Below are 18,204 nucleotides of genomic sequence, written 5' to 3'. Positions count from 1 at the left end.
GAAATAGAAAGGGAAGGAAAACTTCCAGACTCATTCTATGAAGCCAGTGTTACTTTGATTCCTAAACCAGACAGAGACCCAGTAAAAAAAGAGAACTACAGGCCAATATCCCTGATGAATATGGATGCAAAAATTCTCAATAAGATACTAGCAAATCGAATTCAACGGCATATAAAAAGAATTATTCACCATGATCAAGTGGGATTCATTCCTGGGATGCAGGGCTGGTTCAACATTCGCAAATCGATCAACGTGATACATCACATTAACAAAAAAAAAAGAGAAGAACCATATGATCCTGTCAATCGATGCAGAAAAGGCCTTTGACAAAATCCAGCACCCTTTCTTAATAAAAACCCTTGAGAACGTCGGGATAGAAGGAACATACTTAAAGATCATACAAGCCATTTATGAAAAGCCCACAGCTAACATCATCCTCAACGGGGAAAAACTGAGAGCTTTTTCCCTGAGATCAGGAACACGACAGGGATGCCCACTCTCACTGCTGTTGTTTAACATAGTGCTGGAAGTTCTAGCATCAGCAATCAGACAACAAAAGGATATCAAAGGCATCAAAATTGGCAAAGATGAAGTCAAGCTTTCACTTTTTGCAGATGACATGATATTATACATGGAAAATCCGATAGACTCCACCAAAAGTCTGCTAGAACTGATCCATGAATTCAGCAAAGTTGCAGGATACAAAATCAATGTATAAAAATCAGTTGCATTCTTATACACTAACAATGAAGCAACAGAAAGACAAATAAAGAAACTGATCCCATTCACAACTGCACCAAGAAGCATAAAATACCTAGGAATAAATCTAACCAAAGATGTAAAAGATCTGTATGCTGAAAACTATAGAAAGCTTATGAAGGTAATTGAAAAAGATATAAAGAAATGGAAAGACATTCCCTGCTCATGGACTGGAAGAATAAATATTGTCAAAATGTCAATACTACCCAAAGCTATCTACACATTCAATGCAATCCCAATCAAAATTGCACCAGCATTCTTCTCGAAACTAGAACAAGCAATCCTAAAATTCATGTGGAACCACAAAAGGCCCCGAATAGCCAAAGTAATTTTGAAGAAGAAGACCAAAGCAGGAGGCATCACAATCCCAGACTTTCGCCTCTACTACAAAGCTGTCATCATCAAGACAGCATGGTATTGGCACAAAAACAGACACATAGACCAATGGAATAGAATAGAAACACCAGAACTAGACCCACAAACGTATGGCCAACTCATCTTTGACAAAGCAGGAAAGAACATCCAATGGAAAAAAGACAGTGTCTTTAACAAATGGTGCTGGGAGAACTGGACAGCAACATGCAGAAGGTTGAAACTAGACCACTTTCTCACACCATTCACAAAAATAAAGTCAAAATGGATAAAGGACCTGAGTGTGAGACAGGAAACCATCAAAACCTTAGAGGAGAAAGCAGGAAAAGACCTCTCTGACCTCAGCCGTAGCAATCTCTTACTCAACACATACCCAAAGGCAAGGGAATTAAAAGCAAAAGTGAATTACTGGGACCTTATGAAGATAAAAAGCTTCTGCACAGCAAAGGAAACAACCAACAAAACTAAAAGGCAACCAACGGAATGGGAAAAGATATTTGCAAATGACATATCAGACAAAGGGCTAGTATCCAAAATCTATAAAGAGCTCACCAAACTCCACACCCAAACAACAAATAACCCAGTGAAGAAATGGGCAGAAAACATGAATAGACACTTCTCTAAAGAAGACATCCGGATGGCCAACAGGCACATGAAAAGATGTTCAACGTCGCTCCTTATCAGGGAAATACAAATCAAAACCACACTCAGATATCACCTCATGCCAGTCAGAGTGGCCAAAATGAACAAATCAGGAGACTATAGATGCTGGAGAGGATGTGGAGAAACGGGAACCCTCTTGCACTCTTGGTGGGAATGCAAATTGGTGCAGCCGCTCTGGAAAGCAGTGTGGAGGTTCCTCAGAAAATTAAAAATAGACCTACCCTATGACCCAGCAATAGCACTGCTAGGAATTTACCCAAGGGATACAGGAGTACTGATGCATAGGGGCACTTGTACCCCAATGTTTATAGCAGCACTCTCAACAATAGCCAAATTATGGAAAGAGCCTAAATGTCCATCAACTGATGAATGGATAAAGAAATTGTGGTTTATATACACAACAGAATACTACGTGGCAATGAGAAAGAATGAAATATGGCCTTTTGTAGCAACGTGGATGGAACTGGAGAGTGTGATGCTAAGTGAAATAAGCCATACAGAGAAAGACAGATACCATATGGTTTCACTGTTATGTGGATCCTGAGAAACTTAACAGAAACCCATGGGGGAGGGGAAGGAAAAAAAAAAAAAAGAGGTTAGAGTGGGAGAGAGCCAAAACATAAGAGACTGTTAAAAACTGAGAACAAACTGAGGGTTGATGTGGGGTGGGAGGGAGGGGAGGGTGGGTGATGGGTATTGAGGAGGGCACCTTTTGGGATGAGCACTGGGTGTTGTATGGAAACCAATTTGACAATAAATTTCATATATTTAAAAAAATAAATAAATAAATAAAACTCATGAAAAAAAAATAAAAATAAAAAAAATAAAAAAATAAAAAATGAAAAGAAAGACACGAATTATCAGGTAGTGAAATATTCACAAAAGGCACATACTTGAAATCCTAAAATCACATCCCTACCTAAAAATATAGTTCGTATCCTTCGAAATAAGATGAACATAATTTTTTACCATAACATCAAATTTCTGTTAAGTACAAGACTGCAGACTTATCACCACCATCATCTTCTTCAAAGAGAAAACCTTCAGCTTTGTTACCTGCAGAAGTCAATAAAGGGATCAAAATGAATGTGAAACTGCAAACTTCATATTTAGCCCATGACATGAACCAACAGTTGCAGATATTTAGATTTTTTTAAATATCTAGGAAATTTTCTCTTCCAACTCATAAATTTAGAAAGGTAAATAGGAAGTTAAACAAGTATGCATGCCAACAATACATAGAAAGAATTATATACCACAACCAAGTGGAATTTATCCCAGGTATTCGAGTCTGTTTTACTTGCAGATGACATGATACTCCATATAGAAAACCCTAAAGACTCCACCAAAAAAACTACTAGGAACTAATAAATGAATTCAGTAAAATTGCAGAACAAAAATATCAATATACAGAAATCCACTGCATTTCTATACACTAATAATGAAGTAGCAGAAAGAGAAATTAAGAAAAAAGCTCCATTTATAACTGCACCAAAAATAATAAAATATCTAGGAATAAACTTAACCAAAGAGGTGAAAAACCTGTACACTGAAAAGTATAAGACGCTGATGAAAGAAATTGAAGATGACACAAACAAACAAAAAGATAATCCATGCTCATGAGTTGGAAGAACAGATATCATTAAAAAGTCCACACTACTCAAAGCAATCTACAGGTTTAATGCAACCCCTATCAGAATACCAGTAGCATTTTTCACCAAAGTAGAACAAATAATCCTAAAATTTGTATGGAACTACAAAGACCCCAAATAGCAAAAGCAACCTTGAAAAAGAAGAACAAAACTTGAGGTATCACAATCCCAAATATCAAGATATACTACAAAGCTATAGTAATCAAAACAGTAGGGTACTGTCACAAAAAGAGACACATAGAAGAATAGAACAAAATATAGAGAGCCCAGAAATAAACCCATGATTAAGTGACCAATTATTCTTTAATAAAGGAGGCAAGAATATGCAATGGGAAAAAGTCTCTTTAACAAATGGTGTTGGAAAAACTGGACAGCCACATGCCAAAGAATGAAACTGGACCATTTTCTTACACCACACACAAAAATAAACTCAAAATGAATTAAGGACCTAAATGTAAGATCTGAATCTATAAAAACCCTAGAAGAGAGCACAGGCAGTAATTTCTCTGACATCAGTCATGCAATATTTTTCTAAATATATCTCCTGGGACAAGGAAAGCAAAAGCAAAAATAAACTCTAAGAAGGACTACATCAAAATAAAAAGCTTCTACAAAAAAAAAATCAACAAAACTAAAAGGCAACCTACTGAATGGGAGAAGGTTTTTGAAAATAATATTTTTAATAATGGGTTACTATCCAAAACACGTAAAGAACTTATACAACTCAACATTAAAAAACCCACAAATAATCCAATTAAAAATGGGCAGAAGATATGAACAGACATTTCTTTAAAGAAACAACCTTGGGTGGCTCAATCGGTTGAGCGTCCAACCTCGGCTGAGGTCATGATCTCCTGGTCTGTGAGTTTGAGCCCCACGCTGGGCTCTGTGCTGACAGCTCAGAGCCTGGAGCCTGCTTTGGATTCTGTCTCCATCTGTCTCTGCCCTTCCCCTGCTCATTCTCTCTCTCTCTCTCTCTCTCTCTCTCTCTCTCTCTCAAAAGGATAAATAAAACATAAAAAAGAAGAAGACATCCATATGGCCAATAGACACATGAGAAGATTCTCAAAATCACTCATCATCAGGGAAATGCAAATCAATACCACAATGAGATGTCAGAATGGCTAAATTCAAAAACACAAGAAATAACAAGTGTTGGTAAGAATGTGGAAAAAAAGGGACACTTGGGTAGACCAGTGGGAATGCAAACTGGTACAGCCACTGTGGAAAACAATATGGACGTTCTTCAAAAAATTAAAAACAGAATTACCATATGATGCAATAATTCCACTAGTGGGTATTTACCCAAGGAATATGAAAACACTAAATTCAAATAAGATATATACACCCCTATGCTTATTGTAGTATTTTTATTTACAGATATGGAAGCAATCCAAGTATCCATCAATAGATGAATGGATAAAGAAGATGTGATATGTTTATATGTATACACACACACACACACACACACACACACACACACACACACAAACACACACACACACACACACACCCCACAATGGAATATTAGCCATAAAACAGAAGGAACTCTTGCCATTTGCAACAACATGGATGGATCTAGAGGGTATAATGCTAAATGAAATAAGTCAGTCAGAGAAAGACAAATACTATATGATTTCACTCATATTTGGAATTTTAAAAACAAAACAGATGAACAAAGGAAAAAAGAGACAAACCAATAAACAGATTCTTAACTATATAGAACAAACTGATGGTTACCAGAGGGGAGGTGGGTGGGTGCATGGGTGAAATAGGTGAAGAAAATTATTGTACACGTATCATGATGAGCACTGAGTAATATACAGAATTACTGCATCACTGTGTTGTATACCTGAAACTAATATAACACTGTATGTTAATTATACTGGAAATAAAATTTTAAAAATCAATTTAATGTAACCCATCACATTAACAGGATATAAATGAAAAGTCACGTGATCATACCAATAAATGCAGAAAAACATTTGACAAAATCCAACACCTATTCATGATAAAAACTCTCAGTAAACTAAGAATAGAGGGAAACTCCCCCAACTTGATGAAGAACATCTACAAAATATCTATAACTAACATCAAACTTAATGATGAGAAATTAGAAGCTTCTCACAAAGATCAGGAACAAGGGAGGGATATCCCCTCTCACCATTCTCTTTCAACATTGTACTGGGAGTTCTAGGTAATAAGAAAAGAAAGAAAGGGAAGGGAAGGAAAGGAAAGGAAAAGGTATACAGTTAGGAAGAAAGAATTAAAATGCCTTTGTTCACAGATGATCATCTACACAGAAAATCTGAAAGAATCAGCCACAACAAAATAACCTCCTGGAACTAACAAGCAAGTGTAGCAAGGTTAGAATACAAGGTTAATATACAAAAGTCCATCTGTCTCCTGCATAACAGCAATGAACAAGTGGAATTTGAAATTTAAAAAAATACCATTTATAATAGCACCCCAAATTACTTAGGTATAAAGCTAACAAAATATGAACAAGATCTCTATGAGGAAACTATAAAAGTCTGATGAATGTAATCAAAGAACTAAATAAATGGAGAGATAGTCTATGTTCACTGACAGGAAGACTCAATATTGTCAAGATGTCATTTCTTTCAGACTTGATCTATGGAATCACAATCAAATCAGTCCCAATCAATCAAATTACAATCAAAATCCCAGCAAGTTATTTTGTGGATTATCAATAAATTGATTCTGAAGTTTATATGATGAGGTAAAACACCCAGAATAGTCATAACACTATTAAAGAAGAACAAAGCTGGAGGAATGACATTACCCAACTTTAAGATTCACTATGAAGCTATAATAATCAAGACAGCATGGTACTGGTCAAAGAACAGACAAATAGATCCATGGAACAGAACAGAGGGCCCAGAAATAGACTACCCATAAATATAGTCAACTGGTTTCTGACAAAGGAGCAAATATAAAACAGTGGGGCAAACATCATCTTTCCACCCAACTAGGCTGTAACAACTGGACATTCACATGCAAACAGATCGACTGAAACACAGACTTCATACCCTTCTCGAAAATTAACTCAAAATGGATAACAGACCTAGATATAAGGCACAAAACTATAAAACTCCTAAAAGATAACACAAGATAAAACCTGGGTGAGTTAGATATAGCAATAACTTTTCAGATACAACACCACAAGTACAATCCATGAAAAAAAATAATGGGTAAACTGGACTTCATTAAAATTAAAAACTTGTGCTCTGTGAAAGACAATGTCAAGGGATTGAGAAGATAAGCCACAGACTGGGAGAAATATTTGCAAAAGACACATCTGATAAAAGACTGTTATTCAAGATATATAAAGAACTCTTTCAACTCAACAGTAACAAAACAAACAGACTGATTTTAAAATGAGCCAGGAGTGCCTGGTAGGCTTAGTCAGTTAAGTATCCAACTCTTGATTTCAGCCCAGGTCATGATTTCATCATTTGTGAGATCTCACCCAACGTCAGGCTCTGTGCTGACAGCATGGTGCCTGCTTGGGATTCTCTCTCTCCTCTCTCTCTGCCTCTCTCTCAAAATAAATAAATAAACATTAAATTTTAAAAAATGGGTCAAAGACCTTTAACAGATCCCTCACCAAAGAAGATATACAGACGGCAAATAAACATATGAAAATCTGTTTCACATCATATGTCATCAGGGAAAAACAAATTAAAATAACAAGATACCACTACCCACCTATTAGAATGGCCAAAATCCCAGAAAACTGGCAACACCAAATGATGGTAAGGACATGGAGAAACAGAAATTTTCACTTATTGCTAGTGGGAATGCAAAATAGTACAGTCACTTTGGAAGATAATTTGGCAGTTTCTTACAAAATAAAATATACTCTTATACCATCCATCAATCATCCTTCTTGGCATTTACCCAAAAGACATGAAAACCTTTGTCCATACAAAAACCTGCATATAGATGCTTACAGCAGCTTTATTCATGATTACCAAAACTTGGACACAAACCATGAAGAGACATAGAGGAACCTTAAATGAATATTACTCAATGAAAGAAGCCAGTCTGAAAAGGCTACATACTATAGGATTCCAACATTTGAAACAGGAAAAACTATTCCAGAGACAGTAAAAGGATCAGTGGTGGCCAAGGGTTGCGGTTGGGAAGAGATGAACAGGCAGAACACAGAGGGGTTTTAAGGCAGTGAAACTTCTCTGTACGATATTATAGTAACAGATGTATGTGAATATACATTTGTCCAAACCCATAGAATGAATGCAGAGCACCCAGCATGAACTGTAATATGCACTCTGAACTCTGAGTGATTGTGATGGAGGTCAATGTAGCTCCAATTACAGCACATGTACCACTCTGGTGGAGGATGTTGCTAACAGGAGGCTATGCACATGTGGGGGTCGGGAGTCTTAAAAAATAGTCTAATAAATAAATATGCAAGCACGTATGACGTATGATGTGTGTGTGTGTGTGCGTGTGTGTGTAATCCTTTCATTACTTTTAACGGTAATTGAAAGGATGAGTGAAATGGGCCAATAGACCCCCAGATAACAGCATTTCCTGTGCGCCCAGCCCCACCATGGCCTGCGTGAGACCATCTCCTGCCAGCTTAACTCAGCATGTTCCACTCAGCATTGGTTGCAAAGACAACCCTCTGTTCCTCTGAATTCTGAAAGGCTATCCACTAATATAAACGGTCTTGCTTGTTAAGGGGCCTGTAATGAATGTTTATTCCACATCTATTCTTCCTCAGCTTTTCTATAACCAGAGTGACTTTGCTGCCCTCCGATTTCAGCCTTTTCATTCTCCAAGGCCAAATTTACATTGGTCGTTAATAATATCCTGGTTCATTCTGACCAGCTACACACATAAACCTCTTCCACCTCTGCATCATAAACGCACCCTACACTAACTTTATTGTCATTATTTTCTGCTGTCAGTCTCATATTGGAATAGGCAACATTGCTCTACTTTGTCATGGTGAAAAGTTTATCCTGCAAATTTTCAGTTTCTTAGGTCTTCCGTGAATGGCTGTGCTTTTCTCATGTGTGCTTCCAGGCATCTCCAGGGCTCTGCATTTTAACTTCGTACTTCTAAAAGCATCTGTACAGAGATAATATTAATGTTATTGCAACAGACAGGCAGAGCCTCATTTCTCTCTGCTTTGACTGAAAATGCCTGTTCGTAGTGAAAATGTGCAGACACTGGCATTTTTGTGTGAGGTCTGAATGTGTGTGGGTCCAGCCATTGGCGGCAAGAAGAAATAAGATACAGCTGCCAGATGGTTTGGTTTAAAGAAAAAAAAAAGGACCAGTCAAATTGACTGGTGATCCACAACCATTAATATTATTTTCCCAAAGGATCCTTTACTCTGAAGCTGGGAAAAACTCCTAAGTGCGCTCCCAGTTGCTTGGCAGAGTGGGGGATTTGAAGGTCACTTATCTCTCCAAATAACTACTTACCCAAACATGTTGTGTGTTTTAAATTCTGGATACAACTGCTGATCATATTCAATGTTTTTAAACACATGATTTAGAATCAGAGTAAGAAGGCAGAAAGTAATAGAAAGACACTTGGATTAGATGTTAAGTTCTAGTCTCTACCGTTAATTGATGATCCTTACTGCAGCCCTAAGCCCCAGTTTACTCCCCTGTATAATGGGGATAAAAAATCTGCTCTGACTAGGTCATAGTCATAGGGTTGTTTAAACAGTTCATGATAAAAATGCACAGGAATGAACTCTATAAACTACTTAGTGCTACAGAATATAAGTTGTTGCCATACTATTAAAACAGAAGTTCCTGGGAAAACGACAACAGGAATCTATGAGTAGAATCAGCAGACTGGCTTTCTGTAGATCATCCACGCTGCAACTTTCATTGTGTTATTTTTATTAGCATGATTCTCCTTACGTTGTTTTCTCTATTTTTTTTATCCCCAATCAACCCTAAAGCAGAGATGTCTTACAATAATAAATCATGTTTAGGAAAAAAATCTGGTGCAAAGCAATGGTATTATAAATTTTCACCATGCACATTGGCAACAAGAATTTCAGTACAAAATAATTTATTGCCATCCCATTAGTTTATGTAATAGAGACGGTCACGCTGAGTCAACACTGCTTTTTCACTTTACACTTCCACTCAGTGTTTCCATGAGGGTCTCAGTGATCCTCAGCCTGACTAATGAAGGTGCTGCGTTCCCACCAGCCCCTGCTCCTTACCTCTGGATCTGCGGACTCTAAGCTCCTTAAGGTCAGTGACCTCTTCCCTCTGACCTCTAGCAGCCGACCAGCTCATTTTCTCCATCCCAGTAGAATGGGATTGAAACTTGCCACATGAGTGGGTGAGGCTGGCACATCTCTTCTCCCCTAAAGCACTGCTGGTGGAGGCAACAGAGAGAGTCACATCCCACATCTGGTCAAGACTACACTCAACAGCTCCAGATTCCTGTGCCCATTAAATGCAGTAACTTTTTTCCTAAGAAATAATCAACGAGTAAATAAATGTAATGTCATTTGCCCTGAACGATGCTGTTCTCAACGTGAGGTTTCTCTACCGCCTCTGTACTGCACATTTTGGAACAGCAGCATTCAGGAACATTTTAAAAGCCAAAACGATGGAGCGCGCCCTGGGTTGCTCAGTTAAGCGTCTAACTCTTGATTTTGGCTCAGGTCATGACCTCACGGTTTGTGAGCATAAGTCCTGCATGAGAGTCTGTGCTAATGGCTTGGAGCTTGCTTGGGGTCCTCTCTCTATCCCTTTCTCTCTGCCTCTCCCTTTCTTTCTTTCCTTTTCTTTCTTTCTTTCTTTCTTTCTTTCTTTCTTTCTTTCTTTCTTTCTTTCTTTCTCTCTCTCCCTCTCCCTCTCTCAAAAATAAACATTTTAAAGCTGAAAGCAAGTATCTTGCAGAGCTCTACAAATTACTACACATAGCACTACAATATTTTAAAATTTCTATTTCTAAGCTATTATTCCATCTCCAACAGAAGCAGCTCACTTTTTAACAGAAGTCTGCTATAACCACTAAGTGAACTACAACTCTGTAATCTTTAACTGAGTCCCTCATTAGGTCCTAACAACTACGGACATATAAGCGACGATTATGACTTTTAAAAGAACCATGATATTGAGTAGCCATGAACATGAAACTATGAGGTTATAATTATAAAATAAATGAGGCTTGGAGCACATTAAGAATTTCAATTAAAAACACACAATAAGGGATACTGCCCCAGAATTATATTTGTCTAGTTGATCTGCAGCATTCATATTATGCAGCCTAACAAAACCTGGGAATAACAGAAGAAAAATGTGCAGTACTGAAATCACAAGAATTGAAGTCAAAATAAGTAGGTTCCATTCCAACGTCTGCCATTTGCTAGTCATGCGACACAAGACAAGTTACTTTGCTTTCTTGGATCCAGTCTGTTGGTCTATATAGTATCTCCTAGGTTGTCGTGGGGTTGAAAAATGTTACGACAGAAAGCGTACATTTTTCTAAACTCTGTGTTCTCATTGTTTTTACTTTTTTCTTTAAATGTTTACTTATTTATTTTGAGAGAGACAGTGTGTGCAAGGGGGTGAGGGGCAGAGAGAAGGAGAGAATCCCATTCTGCTTTTAAAACATGGTTTGCAAGAAATGGATTAAATCAGGAAATTCGCTTTTTATTTTGGTTATTTTGTTCTTTCTGAAGGCCGAGCTCTTCACACATACTTTTACTTTAATGACTTTATTCAAACAGGCATCCATTACCCCCAAACAACTAGATCTTTGCAATGCAATTACCCACCACAAGGATAAGGCATTCTCTTCAGGCAGATGCTACTTTATTGCTAAACTTTTTCAGGCACTTTATGAAAGTAACTTCAGACATGGTTTAGTTTTGAGGATAGGCTGTGACATGAACAATAAAAAAGCAGAATTTTAAATATGATAGGATGCCTCCCTGCTCACGTATTCAGACCCTGAAAGCCCAGCCAACTTGGGCAAAGGCGAGTAGCTTTCCAAGGCAATTGCTAAGCCTTAGTATCTGGAGCAACCAGCCACCTAATGTGAAATTCTTTTCATCTTCTCTCCACACTCCTGTGAAAACCAGGAGGATTTCTGAAAGGCACAGAGATTCTCAATCATTGCAACGAGGCAGCTTTCTTCTAGTTAGAGCTCATGAGAGGAAGGACAATTTCCTGTTAAACATACACAGAAGATGACAGGGAAGGAGGCAAGCTGATGGCACGAAATACATATGCAAACCCTCCCTCGGAAGCTTGCTTTTCACTATCTTGTACAAAGTTAATGGAAACCAGGGAACTACCATTCCAGAATCGTCGCCCCTTTAATCCTTAATAACCAAATAAAAATGGGCAGCCTGTATTCAGGAGCAGCTCTAGCAAGCAGATCTCCAGGAGACAAGGCTCCCTACAGACTTTTCCCTTGATCTTAAAGCTTAACTTGAAACATTTATATGCACGGAGCACCTGGCCAGGAGATGTGGGAAGGCCTTTTTTTCACCTTGGCTCTATTTCTTTCTTTAATAATGAATTCTCAGCTTTCTTTCTTTCCCTTCCTGGAAACTGATTTCATTCTAAATAATGTTTTTTGTTCTTTCTTAATAGTTTAAGAAAAGCAAGACAAACTTGAAAACCCCCCATTAACACCCATCAGGTTCCCTGCCTGCCGATCAGTATCATCTTTGCTTTAGGAAAGATGAAACGGAAGTCAGGGTAGGTTAATTCCAATCAGGTTGAGAGCTTCTTTTGTTTGAATTCAAAGGACTCAGGTTAACCTATTATGCAATTTAGTATCAACTGGCTACACAGATCGTCTGTCTTCACACACCTCACTGGGTGAAGAGGTGATGAGCTCAGGAACCTGATGGTACTGGCTTAAATACTCAGGAGTCTGAATTACGTCAGACATTTAACCCAGGAGGAAAGCTGGTCCTGAAATGGTAAGGCCATCTGGGTCACATCCTCAACAAGGATACAAGGCATTTAATAGCGAACATACACACAGAGTCAGCTATACAGCGCTTCTCCCAAACCAGGTCAAACCCAAGACAGAAACCATACAGCTACTTTGAAATAAATGTATTTAAAGAAAGGAGTAGTAGTTCGTAAGTAACCTCTCTCCGCCCTTTCCTACTTCATCCTACAAAATGTTTCAGGAGATTTACCCAAAGATACACAATACAAAAGGATACCATAAACAGTTGAAATCGGAGCAAAGGGGGAAATAGGTGAAAAAGCAAATGCCAAAGAAGTTATTTCACTTCATATTACATTTAATCACATTTAATTACATATTCTATGTAAACGAGAACCATTCACTCCTGTGCAGCTGCTGGAAGGTAGAAGGTGTAAACCTGTGAATTGCAGACCCTCTTGCAGTGCCTGTCATTGCCGGGGGTCCCCACACCTCCAGCCTCACCTGCTCTGAGCTCACTCTCCACTCCTGAGTAATGCTTCTATAAAGCAAACTGGATCGGGTCTTATTCCCACTCGCAGCATGTTGACGGCTTCCTGCTGTATTTGGGGTGAGGTCAGAATTCCTCCCTGTAGCTTACACAGTTCTCATGGCCTGGCCCCTCACTGCTCTCAGCCCCGTCTCGGGGTCCCCTGCCACTCCGCCCTCCCCTCCGGCCACACCAAATCTCTGTCAGCAACTCCCATGTGCCTTCCCTGCGCAGCTTGGCCTCTCCACTGGGTGAACTTGCACTTCTTCCTCCAGTTCTGAGTTCATCTCCAGTTTACGTGCTCCTAAAACATGCCCCCACCCCTCCTCCCTCATCATGGCATCTGTCACACTTCACCATTTACTTAACAGCTTGCTTCTGCTGTCTGGTTTAACACTCTCTGACAACAGGAACCAGGTCTAGGTTGCTCTGTATTTTATTCCCGGTATCTAGCGGAGAGTGCTTGACGTTGTAATGCCTGAAGTTCCAAAACCTCCCACAAAAGACCACCAGAGTCGTAAGTCAAAGCCAAGCGGCAAGGGTCGTTTATTGCAGGTTCGAACCTGGTCCTCTGCGCACTCGACGCCGGTGACACAAGAGGCCACGAATAGGGTTGGTATAGCGTTTTTATAGACAGAGACAAATAGCACAGGGGAGGTTTTTTACTTGTGGCGGGAGGAAGAAAGGGGGAAGGGGGTAGGTGAGGAATGTGCTAAGCAGGCAGGTTTACAGAAGCGAGAAATGCCGGTTAGTTTGTATACAATCACTCATTCCATTACATATCAGACTACATTTAGGAAGTTTTACAGCCCATTCTACTACACAGCGGGTTACAATCAGGAAAGGTCTCACAATGCTCATAGCAAACAGCAAGCAAAACAGACTTCTCAGCAATTGTATTTCTTATCAAAGATCCATAATAAGCAGAAAAGAGAACCTAGCTTTAAACTAAGGCAGGGCTGTCATTTGGATTCAAAGCTGTTCCTTTCAACTTACTGTTTAACTGTATGTTATTATTTGTTGAGTGAATAAATAATAACAACAATAACCAACATCTATTAAGCATTGACCAGGAGCCACAAAAGATGCCCAATGTTTTCCTTTAATTACCTTTGTGAGAAAAAAGAACTACTCTTCACAGTAAAGTCACGAGGCAGATTATTACCATCTTCATTGTACAGACGAGGAAACTGAGGCTTCTCATGTCACCATGGGTGCTAAGCTGCCAACCTGGGCCTTTCTGATTCTCAGGTTTGAGCTCTAACCACTACCTTATACCACCTTTCTAATGATGTATGATGCTTCCTTACAGCCTAAACAAAAAAGGAACAATGCTCAGTTGCAAGATTTATAGCATCTAAAAAACAAAACAAAACAAAAACAAAAAACATGCACCAACAGTTGGGGAGAATCATGGTTTTTCCTAGATTCTGAAACTTAGAATACTTTCTCCCCTGGGTCATTGTCCAGTGTCCTGATTTTGTGGATGGCAGCCTGGGAATCCCTGCCGTGAGTAAAAGAGCAGATTTTATAGAGCCTCTTCCTAGAATGTCCCTCAGTACATGCCAGGGGCACCAATAAAAGCATACGAGAGTCTGTTCTCTACCAGGGAAAATACACAGTTCTCTGATCTGGCTTAAACCAAGAGCTTAGTTAATTCCCCAAAATCAAACCTAGCAAATATTCATGTTGTTGTTTCAAGACATTTTCCCCTTGGGAAGAGAGGGGAAGCAGACAGCCGGTGGGAAAGAAAGGCAAGGACCAGGACCGGTGGCCCTCTCTGACCTGGGAGAGTAATGACCTGTGTGCGGGGAACTGGCTTTGCCAGTTGGGTCTTGCTGTGGGATCTCGGGAAAAAAAACAAACAACAAACTGGTATCTGGGCCCAGTTTCCTTCTCTGCAACCGGGAGACCCCGGTGTTGAGAGTCCTTGCTGATCTAATGTTCCCTCGGTGGTCAGTGGCCGCTCTCCCCAGGCGGTGTCATCTTCTGTGGTTTTGTTTAGAAGTGAAAACCCTGTTCGCCATCTAAAAGCTTACATTTGTTTGGGTCTCAGTCATCAACACAGAGAAAGAACTAACCAAGCAATTCTTGCTACCCTCTGTGTGCTGCCACAGAGGTGAAAAGCCCTTGGCCACAGAAAATCACACACACACATACACACACACTACCTCCTTTTCTAATGGGTGTAACTGGCCCCTTTAGGATCCAGTGCCATTTGCACATTTGCTTTCTGAGTCGGCCGGAAGAGTTGTTTCTGAAGCCACTACGCCTTTACCAACTATTGCTGGTCTGTGCTCCCTACCTGGGAAGCATTTCTCCCTAAAACCCGATTATGGCTGTGTTGCTCCAACTTATCTGCAGCACTATGAATGGAAATCTTAGATTTTGTGAAGAGAGAAGTCTGTAAAGGAAGCAAATTTTCCCTTTAATCACCTCATTGTAACATCTCAGCAAAATCAGTGAAATATGTTGGTCTTTTCCATTTAAAGCCATGTACCTATGCATGTGTTTTTAAAAATACACACTTCTTGTCTTGTAGACATTTGCAGTTATTTTCCAACTTTTAAATTACCCTCATAAAATGGCTCTGCAGTGAGCAAACAGTGGAAAGTCTATGAACAAAACAGACTCCCTCTTCCCAAGAAGACATGACAAAAACTATTATACACAAAAAAAAATCTGAAAACTCCAGGATAAGAGAGGCTGGAATCTTCAGACTATTTACAACCCACTTGTTTGTTTTTAAGGGATTCGTTAAGTAAATGAGTCTCATTCTATCAACTGGGAGTGAACAAAGCCACCCACTTACAGGACATGCAATTTTCTTCTTCCTGCTAGGCAACCACAACACTTAGAATTATTCAACAGTAGGTTTATACTATATTTCTATGTATGATTTTCAGTATATTATTCTGAATTTCTTTTAACTCAACATTTACTAGTTATTTAACATCATCTTGATTTCAGTCCAATCCTCCATAAATAAAGGAAATGGTAAAAAGTTCAAAACAATTCGGAAGAAAAAACTGAGCTAGTTGAGAAGTAAGTTCAAACTTCAAAAGCAAAATGACAAACACAAAAAACAAAGGAATTTGGTATGTTTGCCTTGGCAAAAAAAAAGGGGGGGTGTTCTCTATTTTTTTAGTAAGAAAAAAAAATAATCACTTAAATTTGTGAAGGGAAATTTAGGTTAGACTTCTAAAGAACACAATCTTCTTGTGTAAAAGGCAGTATGTGTACTGTCTCTAGGGGAATTGAAACTCAGTAGATCCTCATCTTGGGGAGGGAGGAGGCAGACCTCTGAAACAAAGCTGCATCTCCAAGAAGCATCGTGGAATGCAGTTAATGATTTCTGAAAGTCAGTTCCTTCCAGCCCTAAGGACTGGCAACTCACCCGCCATTTAGTAAACAGCCCTTACTTAGTGGAGGGTGGCCTAGTGCCTTAAAAGAATAAGCACATCTCTCATGGTCCCTGCTCATCTGTACATACAGACCTCAAAAACCTTTGGTGCTGAATTAATGCCAAGGGTCTCACTTAATGCCACTTAAGTGGCACAGCCCATCTTCCATTAGTGGCAGGTAAGGAGAGGCCCCATTTCTTTTTTAGCAACCAGGTTTACAAGCAAAAAGAAAAATTGCCCATGCTCATCCCAAACTTTTCGAAAGCTTGTCAAAATAAGGGACAGTGGAAGCACACAACATAACAAAATGCAAACACCAAACCTAGTCCTTCGAAAAAACTCCTCAGCATTCCCTACGTGGTTCACTCACGCTGCTCATTAAACAAGTCATTTTAATACTCACTGTCAGCCCAATCTTCCAGGTGCCAGGATTTCCTTTTGAAGACAGAAGGTACGCTATGGGCCAGCTTTGCAGAAAGGTAAACATATGGAAAGCAGAACAGGCTTTTCTGGTGCTTAAGATCTGGCACCTTCTAAATTTAGAGGCCTCCCCCTCTCTTTTTCTGGTTTAAAATATTTTTAAAATTTATTTTATTTTTTCAGTTTGCACAGAAACAAGGCGCTGCGAAACACACCTCAAGTGTCTTTTAAAAATTAAAACAGGATTGATTTGTAGTGTCAGTGATTCCTGCTAATCAAAATCACTGACAATTTTTCAGGAGGGAAGAGGTACGGTTTAACTCTCTCACTAGAGAGCACTGCTTCCTTTTTCTGTTTTGATCTAAATCTGAATATTTTCCTACAGATAATTCTCTTGCATTTTTTAAGGGAGAGGAACAGGGAATAAAACTCTCAGAAAATAAATGTTTATTTGGACACACAGATTCCTCTGGCTGGGCCTGGAGACACAGCGGCCCTCCAGGTCCCTCTGCTGGCCCGGCTAAGGGGGCGCTTCTTTCCTAAGTGCAGGTTCAAAGTCTCCAGCATCTAAGTTAAAACTTTCACAGTAGAATGTTCTGTTTACTCCGTTCCTGCTGCCAAGGACCAGCACTGGGATGCAGGAAGTGGTGAGTGTGGATACCACTTATGACAAGAAAAACAAGCATCTGTCCAAATGAGGATTCCTCTAAGTTGTGTAGCTGACTCTGAAACCAACGTGTATTTCAATTCATGTGCCATTTTCTGTGTTTTTTTTTTCCCTTTGCCATTGTGTTTAAAAAATTAGAAGTGAGGGGCGCCTGGGTGGCTCAGTCAGTCAAGATCTGACTCTTGATCTCAGTTCAGGTCATAATCTTACGATTTGTGAGACTGAGCCCTGTGTCGGGGTCTGCACAGATTATGCAGAGCCTGCTTGGGAGTCTTTCTCTCCCATTCTCCCTGCCCTTCCCCTGCTCTCTGTCTCTCTGTCAAAATAAATAGACATAAAAAAAATAGAAGTGACATCCAACATATAGGAATCTTTTTGTCTTTAAATTCAAGGATTTATCAAAGAAGCAGAGAAACAGAAAAAGAGGATTTAACAAAGGAATAAGTTTCCCAGAATCTTCTGTGAACAGCAGATTTAATGCTTTCAAACTGGAGAATCATGTTATGGAAACCTGGTATTCTTCTTTGAAAACAAAATTGTTCTCTATTAGTTTTAAAAGGTATCTTCACTTTAATTTTAAACTGTTTTAATGTTTTATTTATTTTTGAAAGACACAGAGAGAGTGAGAGGAGGGAAGGGGCAAAGAGACAGGGAGACACAGAATCCAAAGCAGGCTCCAGGCTCCAAGCTGTCAGCACAGAGCCCAATGCAGGGCTCAAACCCAAGAGATCATGACCTGAGCCGAAATGGATGCTTAACCAACTGAGCCACCCAGATGCCCCTGCACTTTAT

The 18,204-nt window shown here is 39.4% G+C and overlaps 1 long non-coding RNA gene across 1 annotated transcript in view; it reads right to left on the bottom strand.

Annotated features, from left to right (window-relative positions):
* The window catches only part of LOC122237659, a 116,572-nt gene that overhangs the window by 37,176 nt on the left and 61,192 nt on the right, over positions 1-18,204 (bottom strand). The window contains exon 2 of the long non-coding RNA XR_006216254.1: positions 9,691-9,848. This is a non-coding gene — a long non-coding RNA (uncharacterized LOC122237659). The remainder of the gene's footprint in view (positions 1-9,690; positions 9,849-18,204) is intronic.

Source organism: Panthera tigris, chromosome B1 (genome assembly GCF_018350195.1).
Source record: "Panthera tigris isolate Pti1 chromosome B1, P.tigris_Pti1_mat1.1, whole genome shotgun sequence".
Lineage (NCBI taxonomy): Eukaryota > Metazoa > Chordata > Mammalia > Carnivora > Felidae > Panthera > Panthera tigris.
The sequence above is the reverse complement of the archived record's forward strand: the minus strand, read 5'-3'. Positions and strand labels throughout refer to the sequence as shown.